The sequence below is a fragment of the Epinephelus fuscoguttatus genome, linkage group LG2 (genome assembly GCF_011397635.1).
Source record: "Epinephelus fuscoguttatus linkage group LG2, E.fuscoguttatus.final_Chr_v1".
Classification (NCBI taxonomy): Eukaryota; Metazoa; Chordata; class Actinopteri; order Perciformes; family Serranidae; genus Epinephelus; species Epinephelus fuscoguttatus.
This window is the reverse complement of record NC_064753.1, coordinates 47,003,496-47,025,375: the sequence shown is the minus strand read 5'-3', so window position 1 is coordinate 47,025,375 and position 21,880 is coordinate 47,003,496. Positions and strand designations below refer to the sequence as shown.

Below are 21,880 nucleotides of genomic sequence, written 5' to 3'. Positions count from 1 at the left end.
GCTTAAGTTCGGAAGAATTTGTATCAGGAAATGTATGGATAAATGCACATGTAATGACAGTGAGAAGTAGACTGACTGAATGTGGAAAAACTGAGACATACTGTTGAAATTACACTTATTTTAGACATTTAAGATTTAAGACATCTCAGGGTGTTCATCTGTTTTGTAAAAGGATGGACATCTACAGAATGTACTTGTAATTCTTAACACAAAAAAGAGGGAGAGGGAGACCTGAGCTTCAGGGGTATGTACGGGGCCAGGAGTGCGGGCTCCGCAGAGAAGGAGGCCTCCGTGTTTGAGACGGGAGCGCGGCAGGAGGTTGGACGCTCCCAGAGAGGGGAGAGGGAGAAATATAACAAAATAAGATGAAATAGGAAAAACCTGTCTCCCTCTTTAATTTTATTTTCAGTGTTTAATCAAGGCAGAGGCGGGAGGTCTCGAGGCTTCCAGCGAGGGGAGAAGGAGAAATATAACAACATACGATAAAATAGGAAAAACCTGTCTCCCTCTTTTATTTTATTTTCAGCATTTCAGACGAAAAAGTTCTGGCATTGTTATTTCTTCTTCGTGTCTCACTAGAGCTACGTATCGGGTAGTGACAGCAACACTGCCCCCATGGTTTTTGGTGGTACTGCTCCGTTTGGCCCGTATCCGTAAGCTTTATGGAAACGTGTAGAAATATGGACGAAATGAACGCGGAGCACGGACAGAAGGCTCTGTCCGTATCCGGATCCGTATTTAACGTTGGGCATAAATGGGCCTTTAGTGGTCCGGCCCATCTGAGATCAAATTGGGCTGTATGTGGCCCATGAACTAAAATGAGTTTGACACCCCTGCTCTATATTGTCATATACTATTGGTGAAATTTCTGGAAGGTATAAAGGTATGAAAAAGTAGATATCTCTGCTGGAGGCTCCAGGCTACATTAGCCGCTGCTAGCATAACACGCTCAATTCTTTGACCAAACTGTTGAGTTGTAGATGAGTTGCACTGTGTCTGTCTGGTCTGGCTCTGTTGCTTTGATTCTAATCCTGTTTTAAGTGGTCTATCATGGGTCCAACAATGTTATTTGGGTGTTACGTTAAGTTAGAGCAGTACTCTTAAGAGGTTTATATATAAATAGCAGATATTTTATCTGCTAATACACTGGAAGCCAGTGCAGCAAAATGTTCTCTTGCTTTTAGTTAGCAATCTTGCCACATAGTTATGACTCAGCTGAAGCCTGTCAATACAGTGTTTTGGGAGGCCTTTGAATTAAGCATTATGAAATGTCTGTATCATTCGAATTCAGCAGAGGTCAAATTGGCAGACTTCCTTAAATAGCCTACAGGAATGCTGTATCAGTAGTGTGCCACTGTTTGTTTGAAACTTATTTTCATAAAAGTGGACTATGCAGTAGAAAGATGCAAATACTTTTGACATGGGTGCCACATGACCAGAGAAAACACAAAGGGCTGTGGCATTCACTTTCGCTCAAGCGGTAGAAAACCTACAACTGAGGCGCCCACTTGCACATCTGGTCGAGCGGGTGCCCCATGCACACATGCTGTGTCCTTTCCGCAGCAGCCGCAGGTTCAATTCTAACCCACGGCCCTTTGTTGCATGCCATCCCCACTCTCTCTCCCTTTCATGCTACATCTGACCGATCAAATAAACAACAACTAACAACTACCAGAATGCACTGCGCTTCACTGCCCAAAAAACACTCCTGATAGTAGGTTACATAAGCGAACTCTCCATTTTTCCATTGGGAGCAATATGATGGATAACCAACAATCTCCAATTACAGTTAAACAGTGAGGTAAAATATGTTTCTGAAAACATTTAACTTTTACTAATTGATCTCAGTATTTTTAGCCTCCAATTTACGCAATAACTGTAGTATAGCACCCACTTCCTGTTCTTAAATTCTCATATTACAGCCAAAGAGTGCATTAAAATATTCTGAAGACATTTTAGACAAGATAAGGGAACAATGTCTTGGTTTATAGTTGATTAGCACTGTTTAGTTTTACCGCTCGATTTGAACTTGGTCTGTATACAAGAGAGAGAGGAGCCGATTTCTGTCATGATCCGCTTCTGGATATTGTGTGTCCATCTGTTGGAATAGTTGCTTATTTGAATTCCGCAAGTTAATTTATTTTCAGAAGCTTGAAAGAGAATGAAAGGCAGATTTTTTTGACTGGAATGTTTATACTATTGCTAAAAATGTATATACTGCACATTGGATCTGGTTCATAAAAAGGTTGAATGTTTTCCTATGGTTTGAAAGTTCTTACTGTCTTTGAACACATCAGTCTTTGCTCTGGAAAACCAGGATTTCTCACCATGAACTGCAGACAATTAATGATGTTACTCTTTCATGAGTAAGATTTTGTGGTAATGTTTTCAGTGGAAAGCCTCATAGTAGTAAACTTCTTTTGTCTTTCTTTTTTCCATCTTCAAGGTTGAAATAACAAATACAGAATTGTTTGATGTTTGACCTGAGGGAGCCGCTCAACACTCAAAACGAACAAGCAGTGCAAAGGTGAGATTTATTCTTTGTCGGAAGAGTTTTCAAACAATATGTTTCAGTTTTACAAGAGAAAAGACTTCAAGGATGAAGACTAAGTCAATTGTTTTGGCACACGCATGTATGGTTACGCTCCTCAGCTCCACCTTCAGTCTATCAGCAGTTACAATTCCTCCACCTTCAGTTCTTTGTGTGTGTGCTTCATAAACACGATTGACTTTAGATACATGTAGCTCCCACTGAAATGTGTGCACAGTGGGCCATCTGAACCAGACCTGCAACAATTTTGTTACAGCCAAAGTGTGTGTGTGTGTGTGTGTGTGTCAGCAGAGTGGACCTTAGTCCCAGCCCATTAGAGCAGCTATCAGCCTCAACAGTAACAGATGGCGCTGACTGCCCCATTCAGCCCATTTGTTACTGAGAGAAATAAACAGATAAATAAAAAAACACCACTGCACTGATGCCTGTGAGACCAAAACAACGTTTAAAGGTGTTCAGAGGATACTGGGCGGTGTGTGTGATTGTGCGTGTGTATGTGTGTGGGCAGCAGGATAATGGATCCTGATGGAGCGTCCAAAGCGCAGAGCAGACATCCAAAATGTAGCCTGATGATTATAGTGAACTGAGCAGCAGAGTAGCTGTAATGGAAGCAGTCATATACGAGATTTATCTCCTTCTGTTTAAAGTGATCAAAGTGATTTTTTACAACCTTTTGCTCATTTTTAATGTCAGCATGTGGGAAACATGGTGTACAACTGCTCTCTGCTGCAAGCGCCTAAAAGCCTGTCGTCACTATCAGCAGCAGTTTTCCTTTGTGGCTTTGGCTTAGTGTTACAGTTCAAATGTGCCTCACACAGAATCATTGTTGGACATAATTTTTAGCAGTACCGTTTATACTTGTCCAGCAGGCCACATGGTCATACCACCACCTGGACAGGCTGTTCTCATGTGCTGTTCATACGTATGCCTATGAAAAGTAAAGCACCAGAATTCATTTGTGACCCCTGTGATTGAGAAGGCTGTGATCATGTGACCAACTCATTGGAGTAAAGAAAAAAGTAGTATAAAGTGTGAAAAGAGGCAGGTTGGGGTTGTAGATGGATCAAACTAATGCACAACTTCCACCCAGGAGCCCGGTGTTTGTGCCCCGGGTGAAATCAAGAGAACTTTGAGTTATTTTTAAGGTACATCGCCACCATATATCTATTTCCTTAACCTAACCTATACAACTTAACGTTAAGCACATACCCTTACGTTAAGTACTGTAAGTAATATAATAATGCCCCACCGTGTTTCTTTTCCTTAACCTAACCCATGACACTTTACTCACCTAATCCTAACGCTGCGTTTCCACTTAGGTATGTGTACGGAGACAAGGCAACCGGAAGTCCATTCATTCCTCCCTATAGGAATCTCTGTGATATCCGATGTGCCTGCGAAACTCCCTTCTGTAATATTTCGGTCCGGAATTTGCCTTGAGTACGTTCATAAAATTGAACTTCTGCAGTGGATTTCGGAGCAGATGATAGCGTGCCAGCTTAGCTAACAGGCTATTTTCATCAGTTCAGTTGCCTGTGTTGATCATCAAGTGAGTTTGTCTGATTAAAAACAACTTGTCTATCTAGTTTTAACACATTGTGAATCTGAGTAATGTTATTCTGCTAAAATATGGTTATACGTTATACAGTTAGATTGTCGTTATGACTCGTTCAGCTGTTCGTATGCATTTTAATTAAACATTTCACAAAACATGCCACGTACCTGTCAGGCCAACATCTTCACTTATTTGTTGCTGTGCAATATTTGTCCTGTGTTTGTCATTGTAATGTTCCAAACACAGATTCCATCTACTGGGTGGCGTAAAACGGAAAATATTAGCATCTGTCCCAGGGCTGCAGGTAGCTTCTGTCAGGTTTCTATCCATCCATAAAGTAATGCACTTCCTTGGATCGGACACTAGAGGCATCATCTGTATATTTACGGATATATAGACAGCAGTCACATGACTAAGTGGAAACAAGGCACCAGAGGTTGCGCTAGACTTTTTCGTCGCCGGTTATTTTGACCGTCAGGGTCGTAAAAATCGGGCCATAATCTATTTTTACCCGTCATTTAAATTTCCGTTTTTAAATGATAATAAAGATATTCAAAGACATTTAGTTTTCATTTGTTCGTTTTTAATAAATCCAACAAGCAAGTTATAAAATGTGCATTAATAAGGACATGAACGAAAAGATGAACAGACATCCAAGCACCGCAGCGCTTCAGTTTGGCTTCTGTTTTTTTTTTCACGCGAGCCGCGAGCGCTTCTGTCAAGCTGGATAGAGCGGATTGTACCAAACAGGAAGTCGGATACAGAAAAGACGAGAGAATCCGTCCAATTTTCAAAATAAAATAACAACAGCACGCACTGAGGAACGTAAGGGAATACCATGTTTATAATTTAAAATAACACAACAGTGCATAATCGAACACATTTTTCAATACCCTAATCACTTCATTACAATTTTAATTTTGTGTCACCGAGCCTACAGACTACATAAATAAAATGGTCAGAACAATATGTCCTATTCATTCAGTGTTAATCCAACACGCTCAATACATGGACATGCAATGACAAATTGTCATTAATTGTTATTGTTATAAAAAACGATTAAAATATGGACTTACCCATGTCTAAAATGACCTGTTGAAGTGAAAAAACGAGCACTGACGGGAACAGACGAGTGGAGTCGATGTTTAACCGGCACGGAGAGCGCAGGAGAAATGCGCTGCCTGTGTGGACAGTCATAAATATACCAAGACAAAAGTTAAAAATTCAACCTGCAAAATAAAACATTTCACTTGAAATATTTTAACATTTAATCGATGGATTGGCACTAATTTTTGTACAGACATTTTTGACAGTTTGAGTTAAATGTCTCAACCATTATTAGACTGATGGCCATGAAATTTGGTAACACATTCAAGTTCCCTTCAGGATGAATTTTAATATCTTTGGTGATCCTGTAAAAGGTCATTTAGTGCCATCATTGGGTCAAAATTTTAATGTATCCAGTACTTTGTTTACTTTAATGACCAAGTATTTTAACCCAATTGCCACAAAAATTTTGAAATCTAACCCACTGCTGGTTAAGAAAAGATCATGTTTTGGCCTAATATACCTGTGTTTGGAGTACAGTCTTTGGAGGAAAAGCAGAAATATCTCTGTAAAAAACAACTGCTTTTCATGCCACTATCCCCGCTAACGGGTTGCTACAAAACACCAACGATTGGTGCCAAAAAGCAGCTGGAAACACAGTGACAGGCTTTTTGTTGGTCTTGAACAGTGGTCTGCAGCTTGGCATCCAACATGCGTAGGCCATCCACCAGCTCATATATTATGGCACGTTAGAAATCTTAATATGATATGTCTGAAATGTGCAAATGTAGCATTCCTGGTTTTCATAAAATTATAATACCTACATTTTCTCCTGGCAACTGGGCTGAATATTTTAAGTACTATTAACAAACTGGGCACGGCACAAGTGCGTTAATCCGCATTTAAAAGCATCCCAAAATTCACTATATGAATAACTACAGATGCAGATGACACAAGTGCAAGACAGGTAAAAAGGCTCAGTCTGTGAAGCTGCATGTAAAGATAAAGAATTAAAATATGGATCTCCAAAAACACTAACAAGAAAAACCTCCTGTTCACCTATGGCACAGTCTGGTATTTTACAGGAGAGCAACAGAGTGCAGAGAGAGCTGCAGACAAGGTTAAACAAAGCTGTAGTGCCACAGAAAGTTGGGCTGTTTATTCTCGAGCGATACTGACTCTGAAGGTTAATTACAACTCCAACCTTTCCACCTTCCTCTTCCACCTCCCCTTATTTCTCTCTCATCTTCCTCCCCCGCTCACTCCATTTCAGCTTGCTGACTTTGAAGCCACACACAAACAGCAGGAATCAAACCCGATAGGACAGACGGCTCTCCTCTATCGAACGACTTTTTTTGTTTTCATCTTCGTCTGTTGTTCAACTTCTATCCCTTCGCCACCATCTCCTCTTCCTCTTCTTCTACTTTCTGCCGTCCAGGCATTTGCAATCCCTCCATCTCTTTGTTGTGTCATTTATTAGTTTACCTTCTCTCCTCTCGTTCCTGGCCAGACTGACTCATTCTCCCAGAGAGCAATAACATCTGTGTATATGTGTGTGTACTTACACGAATTAGTCACAATGCTCTTTATTACTCCATCTCAGTGCAGCTCTAAAGTGCTGCAATTACTGCACTCTTCATGAGAAATCGCAGCCTCACCTCCCTCCCTCCCATTGTTCTTTGTAACAGACAATATTGGCAGCATCGTGTGAAAGACTCTCACATCTTTTTGTTTTTGGATGAAGACCAACTTACTGATGGAAGACCGTATTATCCATTTAAAGAAAACAGCTAAAGTTTTAGAACCCTGAGCCAAAGATGATATCTGTAGAGAATGACTTACAGGACGTCAGAAATGGATGTGAATCCATAAGAAAACACATAACACTTGTGTTATTTTTTGCTGAGCCAATATAAGGTTTTATGCTGTAAATATATCTATACAGTATTTGTCTGAAGAAAATATCATCTCTGCTTTATGATCTAGGATGCCTCTGGTGTCTATAGTACAATATACTGGTACTACATATAAGTCACACTGAGGTCGTCTGGATGGATGATGTGTGTACAAGGACTTTTACCGAGGTTTGAGTCCCATGTGTGGTTAGGTATATGTAGTGGTTAAAAAGATTGGTTTTAGTGATACTGAATAACTTAGAAATTAATATAATTCTGGATTAATGCATGACATAAACATCCTCGGCTGCTATTATTTATTTATATTCTAAAATATAAGCTCAGTGGCTGGATAAAATAGTTTTATTAAAATAGTGTTACAGATGCACTTGGCTCAAGAGGCTGCTATGAGGGGATGTGGGGACTGTTGCAATGTCAAGTGCCCCAAGTGTGAAAACAACAATAGGTATGCCCAAAGCCTTTGGCAATGAAAGCGGATGGCACAGGTAGAGGTGATTGGCTGTGGCCCCAGTGTCATTTGTGTGGCTGTTTTCCAAATACTGATATTGTCATTTGCCTATAGTTGGGATAAACCACTGATGAGCGCTGATAAAAGTATTTGCAGATTTTAAGTGGGCCAGTGGGCTGGTTTGTGAATTACCCCTCAGAAAGGTCTCAATGTGTTCAGTTTGATGGGCTCACCCCTAACTGGCTCCACACTTGTAATGGTGTACCCCAGGGTTCTATGTTAGGTCCGCTGTTATTTCCAGGTTACATTAATAGTCTTGTTTTTTCATTTTCATCGGTTGGTTGGTTCTTGTCTTGTAATACTGAAGCGATAACATAAACAAATGTCACATAGACAATGACGCAATTGACCTTTCGCTAAGCCCCACCCCCTTGTGATGGTCCGACAAGCTGTTACAGTTAGCATGGAGCTGAAGAAATATTATCATATTTTTTTAAGAAATATTTACATATTTTTGGAAAAATGAAACAGTGATTCCAGAGAGAAGCAGACAGAGGGGTCTACAGTCTGTGTTTGAAAGATATATCCAGGATGTCAAACTGACTCAGCAGCAACAACAGGTTAAAAAGACAAAGATAGTTAGAAGCTAAAGCCGAACTACAGGCTACAGATCACAGTGTAAAATTGAACCACCACATCACTGCTGATCGCCACAGAGGACAATGAATATAAAGGGAAACTTTGCTGATATTGAACCAGTTGTGTGGCATCGCAATGGTGTTTGGCTTCACCCCATGCCACTGCCAGCACCTGGACCTCCACTGCTGGACGGGCAGGGATCTCTAGTAGAAGTCAGACAGCCCTCATCTGTACACACTGCGATGACACACAGCTGGTTGAATATCAGCAAAGTGTCCCTGCTTCCCTTCACTGGTTCCTGTACAGCAGGGTCAGTCTTTTTTTCACTGTTACGATCTTTAAAAAGCAAAAGCAGCATTTGTTATTCTTTGAGGCGGTCAAGGCAAAAAGGCCGTCACTGGTCAGCTCATTGCTGTATGGCCAACAATTTTACTGTTTTGTCATGGCATATTTTTCAGCAGCAGCAGTACCCTACCTGCTCAGCACAAAACAGCAGACAAAATTAGAGACTAGCTGGTGAAAATAGCAGAGCATTTAGCAGCTAAAGAGGCAGATATTTCCCTCAGGAGCTGGCAGACAGAAACAGCTAAAAAGAGAGTGAATATTAGGCCACAGACACTACTCCAAATATATGTTAGTGATACTTCATGACTGCTGGATGTGTAAATAAGGTGAATACGGTGATGATATGTCAATGTTGTGTTCACAACTTGTTTCTGCTGACCCCAAGTGGCCAGGAAATATCAGTTATTGCACATTTAAGTATGTTTTTAATAACACATAATACAGTTTCAAACGTTCCAGATGAACTAAGACATTTCAGTGTATGAACTGCTAATCCAACCAGCTCAAAACACTTTCTAAGTTTTTCATGCTACCTTTCTTCGCTCTGTATGAAAGAGCAAAATGACGATGAATTAGATGACAACCATATCCTTGATTCTCCCCTAACTTACACCAGCTGCCTGCTCTCTTTCTGTCTCCTCCACCTCCTGATCTGGTCTTGTGAGATTGCCTCCAGTGCAGAATAGTGTGACTGCTGCAGAATTAAACGTATGAAATATTCAGCAAGTCCTTTTCTTGTTAAAACTCTCCCCAAGCCGACGAGAGTCCACTCCCTTCGTCCAAATGCACAAAGCCCCTTATCCTCAGGCTGTCATGGAGCCTGCGTGTAAATGATAGAAAATTCTGACAGCAACATATTGTTTGTTGTTTTGGCTCTGCGCTGCCTTTACTTTTGATGTGGAAATGAGACATTCTGGCATGCAGAGTAGTGGCTTTACTTTCAGTTCTGCCAGAATTTTTGGCACCCTATAAAATTGGCCAGGCTGTGGACAGATAGAGCTATTGTTCATTCATTGTTGATCCAATATTGTGGAAAAAAAATACCCAGAAATTAAGAATGACTGCACACAGCTGTACCTGAAACTTTGTAATTTTTCATCTAAAGAAATGTGGACTAGTAACATCAAACAGTAAATTGCATTAGACGGGTTTTGTTATTGTCACAGGTTGGCGTCTCATTTGCACCTATTGTACAAGATGCATGTTTATTGAGTGAAAAAATAATAATAGGAAATAAAGAACATACAGTTTTGCTCTCAAAGCCATGGACATAAATTCTCCCTCCTCTGCTGATCTCTGTGTCATCCGAAGGGACTGGGCCTGGTAATCTGCTTATATTGTGCATGCCCATTAAACTTGACAGAGACATCCAGCTGCATACAAATGTACTCTGTGCACCCTGACAGAAACATAGCGGCCTCAAAACAAGAAAACGGTGCATTCATACATGTCACAACATTCGTCATGCTCAAGGTTAAATTGCAGCTAAAACAAGGTCCAACACAATATAAAGCAAACTGTTTTGAGTAGATTAATATATTTCAGATAAAAGAAAACATGCATCTCTCCCTATGTGTCAGTCTGTGCACAGATAGCTAAGCATCCAGTTCCCACACACACAAAACAAACACAAGGCCACCTTTTAAAAAAAGTTATTTAACCACATTTACCTCTGTACAGATGGTATTTCCAGAATCCTCAAAGACTCGTCTCACCATCTGGATGAACAAGTATTCTGTCAGGTGCACAATAAAAAAAGAGAGATATTTCAAACTGTTTTCAAGTAGTGAAACTTTTTCTCTCAATTAACAAATGTAGCCATGAGAAATGACATTAGCTTGAGTGATTTCAGCGACATGCCACAGAAAATGGGGGGCGGCACTAGAAGTGGTGGGCTATGAATTACACTGTTTTCAAAGTGGAATGTGCCGCGTAAAATTTATTGTATGTGTGGGTGTTTTAGCTTCTGTTTAAGGAAAAAAATAATATGATGTTAATATTTACTGTATCAAATTACAGGGCTCGTAGTACCTTTTTTTTCTGTGAAATGCACCAAAATGTATTTACCTGCATCATTTTTTACTGTACTGTTTGGTATAGCCTGTTTGTCCCTCTTTATCCATATTTATGCCACGGCTGCAGACGGCTCTCACCAAAATTACAGAAATGTGCCTTGAAACTGCTTCAAATTTTATATGGTCATGGGAACATTTTTAGCAGCTTCTCAGTGAACCTAATATGAAAAGGTTTTTTTAATCATATTAGGGCTTCTTTGGTGACTTCTTTCTTCTATTTTATATGGATATTTATTTGTTTTAATTATGCCATAGCTGGCTTGACAACAGTGTTTTACAAAGCTTCTGTCACAGGAATGTGATGTGCTGTGTCACCTGTCTGTGTATCAAGTACCCTTTTTTTTGCGCCCCAATGTTGTTCACTGTGTGAGAAAATGGAGGTGTGGGGTGAGGGTGTGTGAAAAGTGTCAGTTGTGTGAATCTTAAGTTCAATGCGTGAGATGTTCTGTGCACTACTGTGCTTATACACCTGGTGTTTCAAGCCCTGAATTATAGAAAAAAACAATCAAGACAAAGGGAGGTGATAAGAAAATGACTGTCTGGTTTACTCAGAATTATCTTCACACAGGGAGTTCATATAGGCTTGAAAATGGAAACTTTAAATAACCTTTATCATTATTTCCAAATGAAATACATTTCAACATGTTGACTTTGGTGGTATCACAGTCACGACTTCTGTAGGTGCTGCTACTGGACAGCAAATAGATACGGAGATCTCTGTAACAATAAACACAGGGTGTCCGCAGGTCCTTAAAATGGCTTAAGTTAAATGTCATAAATGTCAGGCCTTAGATAGTCTTAAAGTTTAATTTGTGATCTCTTAATTGCCACATCAATTTTATCTCATTTATCCATCTTTCAATTTCTCTTTGTCAGAATGAGTCATGATCTTCATGTGACTGAAAGTCAAAATTTCTGATGTTAAAAATCTATTAACACTGAACCAACTTTATACTTGCGCTTACCTGTTCGCAAAATTTTGATAAACCTAACTTGCCTTTCCTCTGCACAGGACCACTTGAATAGGCTACTGCTTAGCTTTATACTGTATATTTTTTTCTTATTCAGTGCCTTAATAAGAAAAAATCATTTGTACAAAAAATCTGTCTTAAAGGGGCAAAAAGCGAAATCGTTTCACCACTAGGTTTGCTGTTGTGCACTGCCTGTAGACCAAAACAAAGTGTGTCATGAACCACACCTCCCTCTACCTCTGCTCTCCACCCCCATCCCCCCCACTCGCCTCGTCTAAGCTTAGTTTAGCAGTTAGCGATGTCTTTCACTCACTCTTGGTCTCTGCTGTGTTTAGCTCTTCCCCTGCCTACTTCAATGATGATGGTACCTGTAATAAATGTAATATATTTGCCGAAATGGAGGCGAGGCTCAGTGACTAGAAGAACTGGTAGAAGCGCTCCATAGCTGTAAGTTACTCCAGTAGCCGGTGGCAGCCGACTCGGCTCGAGCCATTGCCGGATCCCGGTTAGTGCTAACACCGGGAGCTAACGCTAACGTTCCTACTCTTCTCTGTGAGTGAGAGCGATGTTTTAGCCTGGCTACATTTTACAATGCTAATTGCAAATGTTAGCTGGGCTGCTGGGCTACTCACCTAACACAACCGTAACGCCTGACCCATTGCTGGGACCGAGCCGCTAATAACTCAAGCTCCGGACATTAACCCATGCTACGATTGTAACATTAAACTTAATTGAATCGACATAGCGACATGTGCCTAACGTTACTGTAACACTAATTAAAACAGACATTTGACTTTATGTTGTACCTGTCCAGGAAAAGAAGAGCTAGCTCCGAGACAAATTGTAGCCCCTTTAGCTCTTGCAGCGCTCTCCACCTTGGAAATGCAAGGCCAATGTTAATCCAGGTTCTGTCCCTTTCTTTATCCGACAACTTCTTTGCCAACGACCGTTGTTTCTTTAGAGGTAATGTCAGATCCTGGTCGTCTTCAGGTGAACGTTTCGTTCCACTCTCCGCCATTTTGCTTCGAAAGTATGTGCTGCCATTGCTCACTGGCTGTAGCCTTTTATAGGGAGGGAGGGCCGAGGGCTCCGAGAGGAGGGAAGAGGCGGCGATTCACATGAATGTACATGAACGCACAGCTGGACCGGCTTGTAAACAACGGGCTGGAGATCAACACAGAGAGAGGTGTGTGAGATCATGCTATACTCCAGATGAAATTACAACCTCTAGTTCTTCACATAGCAGTTTTTTAATTCCTTCAATCTAGAAATGATGAATTTCCGCTTATTGCCCCTTTAAATTTAGTTAAAAATCATTTTGAAAAGATCTTAAAAAGCAATAAATTTAAGTGTCTGATATCTGTAGACACCCAGATATTGGTGTGTTGTGTGTTAATTTAGGCATAGCAGTGCACCCAATATGCAGGCTGAACAACCGTGTGCCAGTTTTTCTTGTTTGTTGGCTTCCTGGCTTCCCCTTGTAGCCTTGTGTTTAACGTCACAACTCTTTGAATTTGGCAATTCAGGCAAAGTCTTCAGAAATGTGAACTCAAGGACAGTGTTTATGAAGGGCTCAAAATGTCTACGAGAGAGCCCTCATGCTCTGAATGATTTGACAGTGCGACAGCCCTAGGCCTTTGCTGACACTGCGGAAATGTGCCTTAAAGTTTGTGAAAGTGTGAGTGCAAGTGGCAACCTCTGGGGCAAAAAAATGAAGCTGGTGGGAAGTGCCAAAAACTGCACACACTCTGATGACCACTTCAGGCTGTCTTCAAGAGGGAGTCAATCCCCAAAGATCCCCATGTTGATCTTTTCCAAATATGGTCACTTCTGGCTCCAAAATCCAAGATCATGGTGGCCAAAATGCCAAAGTCGATGCTTCAAAACAGGAGTCCACAAACCAGTGGGTGACGTCATGGTGGCTACGTCCACTGTGTTTTTTATACAGGTCATGGTGTGGACACTGGGATAAACATTTATAAAACCAAAATGTGAATATTTTCGCAAATATGCAGACTGATTTTAGTTGTTTTCCTTTTTTTAGCGTAGTAATAATATGGGAAGTGTTACGGCACCACACTGCTGCTGTTCTCTTCAGCAGAAATCCTTTATTTCCAGGCTGTTGTCTTGAGTTAAAGCCAGAGCCCAGAGGGTGTCCAGCCCTGGAGACACACTGCTCTCCATGCTGCTTCAGATCTGTCACTGAATGTCTTGATTGGTTTTTATGCATCTCTAATCGGTTCAGTTGTCTGCTTCCATATCTGCAAATGCATAATGTGTGTTGTAGTGTGTGTTGCTCTGCCATGCGATAGTTCCTTTAACAAGCAATGGTTGTCAGCCTGCAGTTATGCCTTTTGTGTGTGTGTGTGTGTGTGTGTGTGTGTGTCTGTTGAGTCTTTGTGGTTTCTTGCTCTGCCCAGTGGGACCAGTTAGCAGCTGACTAGCTCCGATAGCAGGCTGTCTAGCCTGCTCTTCCACTGAAAAACATTGGAAAGTCATTGACACAGTGAGCCTTGCTGGGGTGGGGGTGAAGTTTGGTTGGCAGGAGTTGGTGTAGCACCCGGCACCCATGGTGTGCTGTAATGTTCTTAACTAGTTTGTGAAATGAGTATACAAATAGCAGAAGACGAGGCTTAGAGGGGAGAACACATTTTGAATCTGTGTGAAACTTAATTTGCTTCCACGACTTTGCGTGTTGATTTGTTGTCATGCATCCTATCCATCCATCCATCCATCCATCTATCCTATCCATCCATCCATTCATCCATCCATCCTTGTCTGTTTACCCAGGGCTGGGTCGCGTGGGCCTCTTCTATTGCCAAACAACTCATTTCAATGCTGGTAACCCTCCTGCTCTCACGTTAGCTTTCTTTAGTCAACACTTAAATGGGATTAATAATTCTGCCTTTAATCGACATAGTGCCTTCGCCGTATGCTATACTGTAGCCTAACCTTCACTTCTCCATAAATGTAGCTATGCATCGAAGCAACGCAGACCTCCTGTCTGTTTCTGTAAGCTGTAACCATTTCCCTCAGTGGAAACAAAGCTTTTATTTACTTAAATTTCACAGATATGAAACACTAAATTGTGAAGACAATAAAGCCTCCACAAAATAGCATTTTAAGTCTTGTGTGTGATTTATCCATCACTACTAGGCTAATTTGTACAGTGTAAAATGCCATAGGCTTATGCTAATAATGTTAGCATGTTATATTTGTTTGGAAAACGTGTTTAGCATAAGACAGTTGTTTTGCTGGTGAACCTTGTGAGTTGTAATGGAGCCGAGTTTTGTAACATTACCTTTATTAAATGTTGCTGTTGTCCCTGGCTTCAAATGAGTAGAGGAAATGTCTGCTAGCCGCTAGGCTAATTTATACAATGTAAACCGCCATAGGCTTGTGCTAAAAACATTAGCATGTTGTATTTGTGGGGACAATGTGTCCAGATAAAGACAAGTGTTTGTCTGTGAATGCTGCGAGTTTTAGTGAAGCTGATATGTGTACATGTTTAATGTGTGTTTTAGTTGTGTTTTGAATCAACTAAACTTTACAGTACTTAACACAAACCCTGTCGCCAACTAGTGTTTTGGAGGTGTAACTGCAGAATGACACAGACACACCACTGCACAAGTATAAATGCTCACAATGGCGTAGGCTACGGCGTAGGGTCTGCATAGAGCTGATGCACAAGTGTGAATCCCATCTTAGTAGCAAATTTTCCCCTCATTTAATTTGTTAAAGTCCCCCGCCACTCAAAATATGTTTTTCCTCTGCTTATGTACCCTAAAATGTCTGACCTTGACTATACTCAGTGGTGTAGTGGAGGGTGTAGGCAGGTATATGGGGTATACCCACCTCTTTTTCTGGCAGTTTACTGTATGCCCACCTATCAGCCAAAAAGCCTGTGGAATAAATAGCAGTAGTTCATCCTGTGACTGACTGACAAACTGGGTGTACCCCGCCTCTCGCCCAGCTGGGATCGGCTGCAGCCCCCCTGCGACCCTGTTAAGGAAAAGCAGTTATAGAATGGAAAGATAGATTTTTTAGTGAATAAAACCATCCTTTTGAAACTCCTCTTGTGACTCCTCACGCCTCACACTGGGCTTCAGTCAATGCCATTAATGTATTTTGTGAACCAGTGTGCAGTCACCACACTCGGCAGACAGCCATCACAGGTAGATGTCTCACCTGAAATAATGAATGTTGCACTGATAAAAAATGCTGTAAGCAGCAGTAATGGGAATTTGATTGAATGCTTGCCTCAGGCCTGGTGGATGGGATAAGCTACAAACACAGCCTCCCTTGTGTTGTTGTTGCCCTGCATGTTAGCCTTGTGTCTTCGGCACTGTGTGAACAGTCATTAGCTGTTTAGCCTCAGGGCTGCCTCAGGATGAGGATAATAAAACATGAGTATTGTTGGAGAGGTGAAGAATAAAACAAAACAAATGTCTCTTTGAAACTTGCAGGTGAGATGAGGGAAGAGACTGAGAATTGTTTGTTGGCCCAATTTCTATCATCATCAACAACATGACTACAGTGTAAAAAAGCATTTTTTTTTCTTTTTTTTTCTTACTGTTAAGGCTTTTGTTTATTATTTTACAGGTCCATAATTTCCATGAAGTTACTGGGATACAACCATAGTATTTGGGCAACACATTCGCACTCTCAGATCAACAAATACTGACACTTGTTCAATGGCCTTTGGCGTCAGATCATGACACCAGGGTAGTACTGATGCAACGATAAGGATTTTTTTCAACTGATACCGATAACCAGTAGAGATACAAGTTAATTTTACATTTTTGTGTTTTAAAAATAAATGTATAACCTGTAGTTTATGTACAACTAGGGGTAAGAGAGACTAAGATGCAGTGAGAAAATGTGGCTGATTTAATATTCCATAGCTCTGACCTAATCAAATCAACCTGACGTCAATGTTGCTAACACAACACAAACAAAGAACAGATATAACTCTTCCATACCTGCCAACATTAGGCTGTGAAAATCAAGGTGAATTTCTGGGGTATTGTCAAGGGCTTACCCTCAATGCCCCTGCCCCCATCTAACCCTACACTACAGATGAAGGTAATAAATATAAGGATGTGAAAGTAAAACAGCTTTTAATCGGTATTAAATTTATAGTTACCAGTAAGAAAGAGGGAGATGATGAAGCCCCGTGTTACTGAGTAATTCTCTGGTGTATCAGTAAAGTGTATAAACTATAAATACTTCACATGACATACCTTTCTAGGATAGCATGCTGCACATACTTGCCCCCTTTGTTGTAAATAACTCTAATGACTGTTAGTTTGACACGGGACATGAACAGCTGTCTCCTGGGTGAAAGTCCGGAGTTTGTTTGACCAGTCCACCTCCCTTTCTTCCCGCCTCATGCGGACTTTCGCAGTCTTTATACTATGGGTGTTGCCCAGAATGTCAGAAAATGACACTGCCTGTTGCATCTCGTAACACTGCTAAAGGGTGCCTCAGTGCATTGGTGTGATTTGGAAGTATTTAAGATTCCCAGAAAATTATGGAGCTGTAAAATAAAGTCAGCTCATGTTTCATGTAGCTGTAAGCATTGTAGTTAGACCCCACCATCAAAGCACCATTGGAGGCCTTTGGTGGCACATTGCTGTGTTTCTTAGTGAGTTTCTATCGCTTGTAGATCACTGGAATAGTATGAAAGAAATTGTCAGGATTGTGTATTGCATCCCATGTGCCAAACCTGAACTCCCAATTACGATTTCTTCAGTGTTCATTGTTCATGAGGTTTTTACTGGGAGAAGAATTATCCTCAGAGGTCTCTTGTTCTTCAAATCAAATGGATCAGGTGGTTAAACCAGTAAAAACACTGTTATGCACAGGTTACTCGCTGAGCACCTGCTAATGGGTGCTCACTTTTTTTATCTGATCACTCAATATCCAGATGTTCAGGAGGTTTTTACCAAGAGCTGAATGTACCGCAGAGGTCTCTTCCTCTCCAAAAGAAATGGAACTGGTGATTTAAACTGGTAAAAACACTGAATAAAATGATTCCACGTTTAAAATTGGTGTTTTTCTGTTGCTGGTCGCGGAGGGGCTGCTAAATCATTGTTATATCCACATTATTGATGATCATTGATCAAAAATCTCATTGTATGAATATTTTTACAACAAAAAACCCCAACAACAATAGTCATCCCCACAACTTTGTCGCATCGGACAGAGTATTTGGTCAGAAATATTTTTATGTTTGATTCTGTCTCCCAGTCCCAGCATTAATGAAATGCTTTTGAGGAGATTTAAAAATATCAATTTATATATATCTTGTATCGAAATATAGCTGAAAATGTTGAGAAATAAATTTCCAGAAATATCGCCCAGCCCTACGGTGAAACATATCAGACTCCATGAGGACCCTATGTCAATATAAAACGTCTCATTCTAAGGTAACAAAAACACAATTCTTATTTTCAGTTGATTATACACTAAGGAAAACATAGTTATTATATTATATCACATTTTTGCCAACATATCCCCCTAAATCTTACACACTGAACCTTTAACTGAACATATATTGTGAAGCAAAATCTTTAGTGGTTTAAAATCCCTGAGAATTATCATCAGCTCTGCAGCTTTCAGTTTCTTTTACACCATTGTTTGGGTTTTTGTCACATCTATCACCTGATACTAAACAGAAGGCAGCCATTACACTTCCACTGAATTATAGGTAATTCATGAGGTGGATAGAAACACAACTCCAAATGAATGCTAATGTCACTGTGTCTGCTGCATGTGTAAATAGGCACATGCTAACATGTTTACCATCACAACCTCATCAGGTGATAATATGCCAATACTGTGTTTACAGCTTGTTCTGCTGCGTGAGTGCCAGTGACAGTCGTCAGTTTGCCTATGTCAAGACATGACAGGCAAAAAAGCGAGAATAAGCAAGTGAGAAAGTGTGTGTGTGTTGGTGTGTGTGTGGCGAGAGAGAGGGAGAGAGAGATCTGAGTGTAAAGCAGTCAGTGCCAGTAAGTGGATATTGCTCTGCAGCCAAGAACCTCTTTAATACATAATGCTGCAGAAGTAGCTCTCCTCCTCTCTCGTCATCCATCATCTGCAGACACACACATACACACACACTAAATTATACACCACAGATGCCCTTATGATCACAAAACAGAACCCCTGTCACAGAGATTAAAATTACTGACAAAGACACAGCATAGAGGGGAAAAAAGAGGAGTCTGGGGCCTGGCTGGCCGAGCGGACATTTGTATGGCTGATGAGCTGAGGTGAAAGCTGCTTTATCAGGGCTGGCATTAGGGCAAGACTGAACATCAACACCTGCACTGTCAGTACAAAATACTGAGCAATATCCTCACACTTACTGCCTTGGTTTATGGCTTTCAGTGTGCTACAATCTGCACATAGTTTGGTGCATTCTTTGTAGTTTTATCTTGTCTTTCTTTCTGGAAATATTCTCCCTGTACTCAATAAAACTTCACAGTCAAACTATCTAATAGACGCAATAACATTTTGGAAACACTTTAATTCCACCTGGATTGTTTTTTCATTTATATTACCTCAGTATGGTTTTGCAGTTTCTCTTAAAGATATGGTTACACTTAGGCATGCAGATCCTCTTTGCTAAGTCATAGTTTTTGGAAGATAAGCTTATTGACTTTCTTTCTGAGAAGATTCGTACTTCATATGATTAGCTTAGCTTAGCAAGAAAAAGGCGAAAGCTTGGCAGTGTTGTTTGTGCACAGGGTAAAGATGCTAATTGGTAACGTTGACAGGTGCTGACAAGTGTATTATCTGATAAAGGCAGACTAGCTGTTTCCCCCTGCTTCCAATCTTTATGCTAGGCTAAGCTAATTGGCCCCCCAGCTGTAGGTCTTTACTTAACATACAGACATGAGAGTGGTGTCAATCTTCTCAAGCAATCTGATCTCCCTCTCACGAAGAACTGTTTCTAAAAATGCTAAATTATTGCTTTAAATTTGGGGTAGGCAGAAGCATATCCCTTCCTCCTGCAACTCTCCCCTCTCTGTCTGAAGCCCCTCACACCAGACGATATGCTTCATACAGTAACTCAGTGTTTTCCACTCTCTCTGTTTATCAGACCACAAGTGAGACAAGAGTTAGTAAGCTAACTACCCAACGATCCCTTCACGGCACTCTCCACTGTTGCGGACTGTTTCTCCCGGAGGAGAGCAAGAAGCAGCTTGAGAGACAAACCTTTGTTTTTTGCAGCTGTAAGAGCTTGAATTCAGCCAGCGTAAACCCGCCGCGTCAGATGTCACAGTGGGCTGGCAGCGTAAGTTCTAAGCTGTGTGATGGCAGCAACAGAAAGTTTGCTAATCTGGCTGGAGTCAGGTCTAGCCAGACTCTTGGAGCTGGGGTTTGCGCTGGCTGTATTCGGGTTGCTGTGGCTGCTGACTGGGGGTGAGTCTGCAGAGCTGCTGCCTGCTCTCCTCTGGCAAGGTGGTCTGAGCGGCGGCAAGTGTGGGGGAGGACATACTGTGATTTAAAGCTCTCCCTAACGTTAACTACATAGACTTGAACGGAAACTTAAACACCCGCAGCTGTGAGCTTTTGGCTACGGTTAGCATAAGGCCAAACTTATAGCAACATATTAACGCTGGTTTTATTTTGTTTATTTTTTTTTAGACTCTTATTTTGATAGGTCCTTCTTCTTTTTAGGGGTGCTTTGCAGTGTAGGCAGTTGCAACTCTCACTGCAGGACTCTCTGACACTGAATCATCTGCATTTGTAGAACAGCTAATATGAGTGCCCTTTCTCCTGTGATTGGCCAAAGTTGTCTGTCACGGCCCAGATTTTGTAAGACCTGAAATCAGAGCCAAGAGAAGGTGGAGAAGTCTAGTTTTCCCTCAGCCTACTTGAATCACAGTATGCTCAAAGGCTATTGTGGAGGTTTTGCCTAATGACCACAATTTACCCCGGCTTCAGGGTAAAGGAAATATCATGATCAAATAATGACAATGGCAATTCTACTTCTACTACTATATGATAATATGTCTATATGATCATCTCATTAGCTCTTCTCATTCTTGCATGCACATTGACATGGTCAACAGTTTCCATTACAGTAATAACCATCCTTCAGACCAAGAAACCGTCATCGCCATCCATGGATCCACAAACCTGGCTAAAAATCGAAAAGGACAGTTTGTATAATATCTTACGTTCATCCTCCATTACTGCCCTTATTTTTACTTCCATACTTGTTTGGAAGAGAATAAAAGGACAAAAACAAGAACGAAGATCACAGACTGATCTTGATTCTTGCTGTATCCCATTACTTCCTGCTGCAATGACCCAGTTTCTTTGAATGGACCATTAAAGTTTCATCCTCTGTTAAACAGTATTAGAGAGAAAAGGGAGGGAAACGAGTAACAGAGCACAAAAGATCAAGATAAAACACAAGAAACAGTAAAGACAGAGTTTGTTTTTCTGTTCGTTTAACAGACCACGAGGAATAACAAGACACAGCAATTTGCCAAGTAACCAGCCGAAAACGAGGAGAAATATTGGAAAAACTCAATTTTGGTTTATATAGCAAAGTGAAGTGTCTCCTCCAGGGTGTGAGATCCTTCTAAGTGTTGACTTGGCAGACATGATGTGGCGTTACTATTGTTACTGCCAGTCTGGGTTTGTCTGCACTTGTTGCTGCTTTTGGGATTGTAATCCTGCAGTTTAACTTGAAACAGCTCTTCAGTCATTAAGAACAACACATCGATACTGATTGCACATTTCTTATGAAAGCTGATTGTCAGTAGAAACTTTTAAAACATGGTTGGAGCCCATCTTGTCTTCTATCAAAGGATTACCAACCTGTCAAAGCAGGCTGCGGGCATCCAGGGGTCCCAGCAACCCCATGTTCACCGCTTGTCAATTGGTTTTAGGGATTTTATTATTAACAGGTTTCTTAAAATTCCCTCCACTTAGGAAAATATAATTTAAAGGGGGTTGTGCATCATTACATGATGCTGTCATAGAGAGATAATTAAACCGTGGGCCCTTGGCACAAATTCACAAAGGGCCGTAACCTACAAGGCCATAATTGACGGCATGGTGAGACGTCTCTGTGTCGTTGGCTTTTAATCGTTGACATTTGCTATAGTTCTTGTACATTCTTACAGACGTCATCAGATAGTCTTGATGTACATGTCTGGTCTCCTAGAAATAAGTCAAATGACCACACCCTCCTGACACTGCATTATGTGGTGGTGGCAGGTAATTTGTTAAAATTACATGCCGGAAAGTCAGCAAGGAGCCTTTGTTGTGATAGACACACAAATTCCTTCGTTGAACAATGGCA

At 40.9% G+C, this 21,880-nt stretch overlaps 1 protein-coding gene across 2 annotated transcripts in view; it reads left to right on the top strand.

Annotated features, from left to right (window-relative positions):
- Positions 1 to 21,880, top strand: part of dok4 (docking protein 4) — a 152,607-nt gene that overhangs the window by 15,683 nt on the left and 115,044 nt on the right. The window contains exon 4 of one of the 2 annotated variants that reach the window (XM_049561931.1): positions 2,447 to 2,527. The exons of the other annotated variant lie outside the window; for it this stretch is intronic. The gene's annotated coding sequence lies outside the window, so the exon portion shown is untranslated. The remainder of the gene's footprint in view (positions 1 to 2,446; positions 2,528 to 21,880) is intronic. 2 annotated transcript variants of the gene reach the window in all.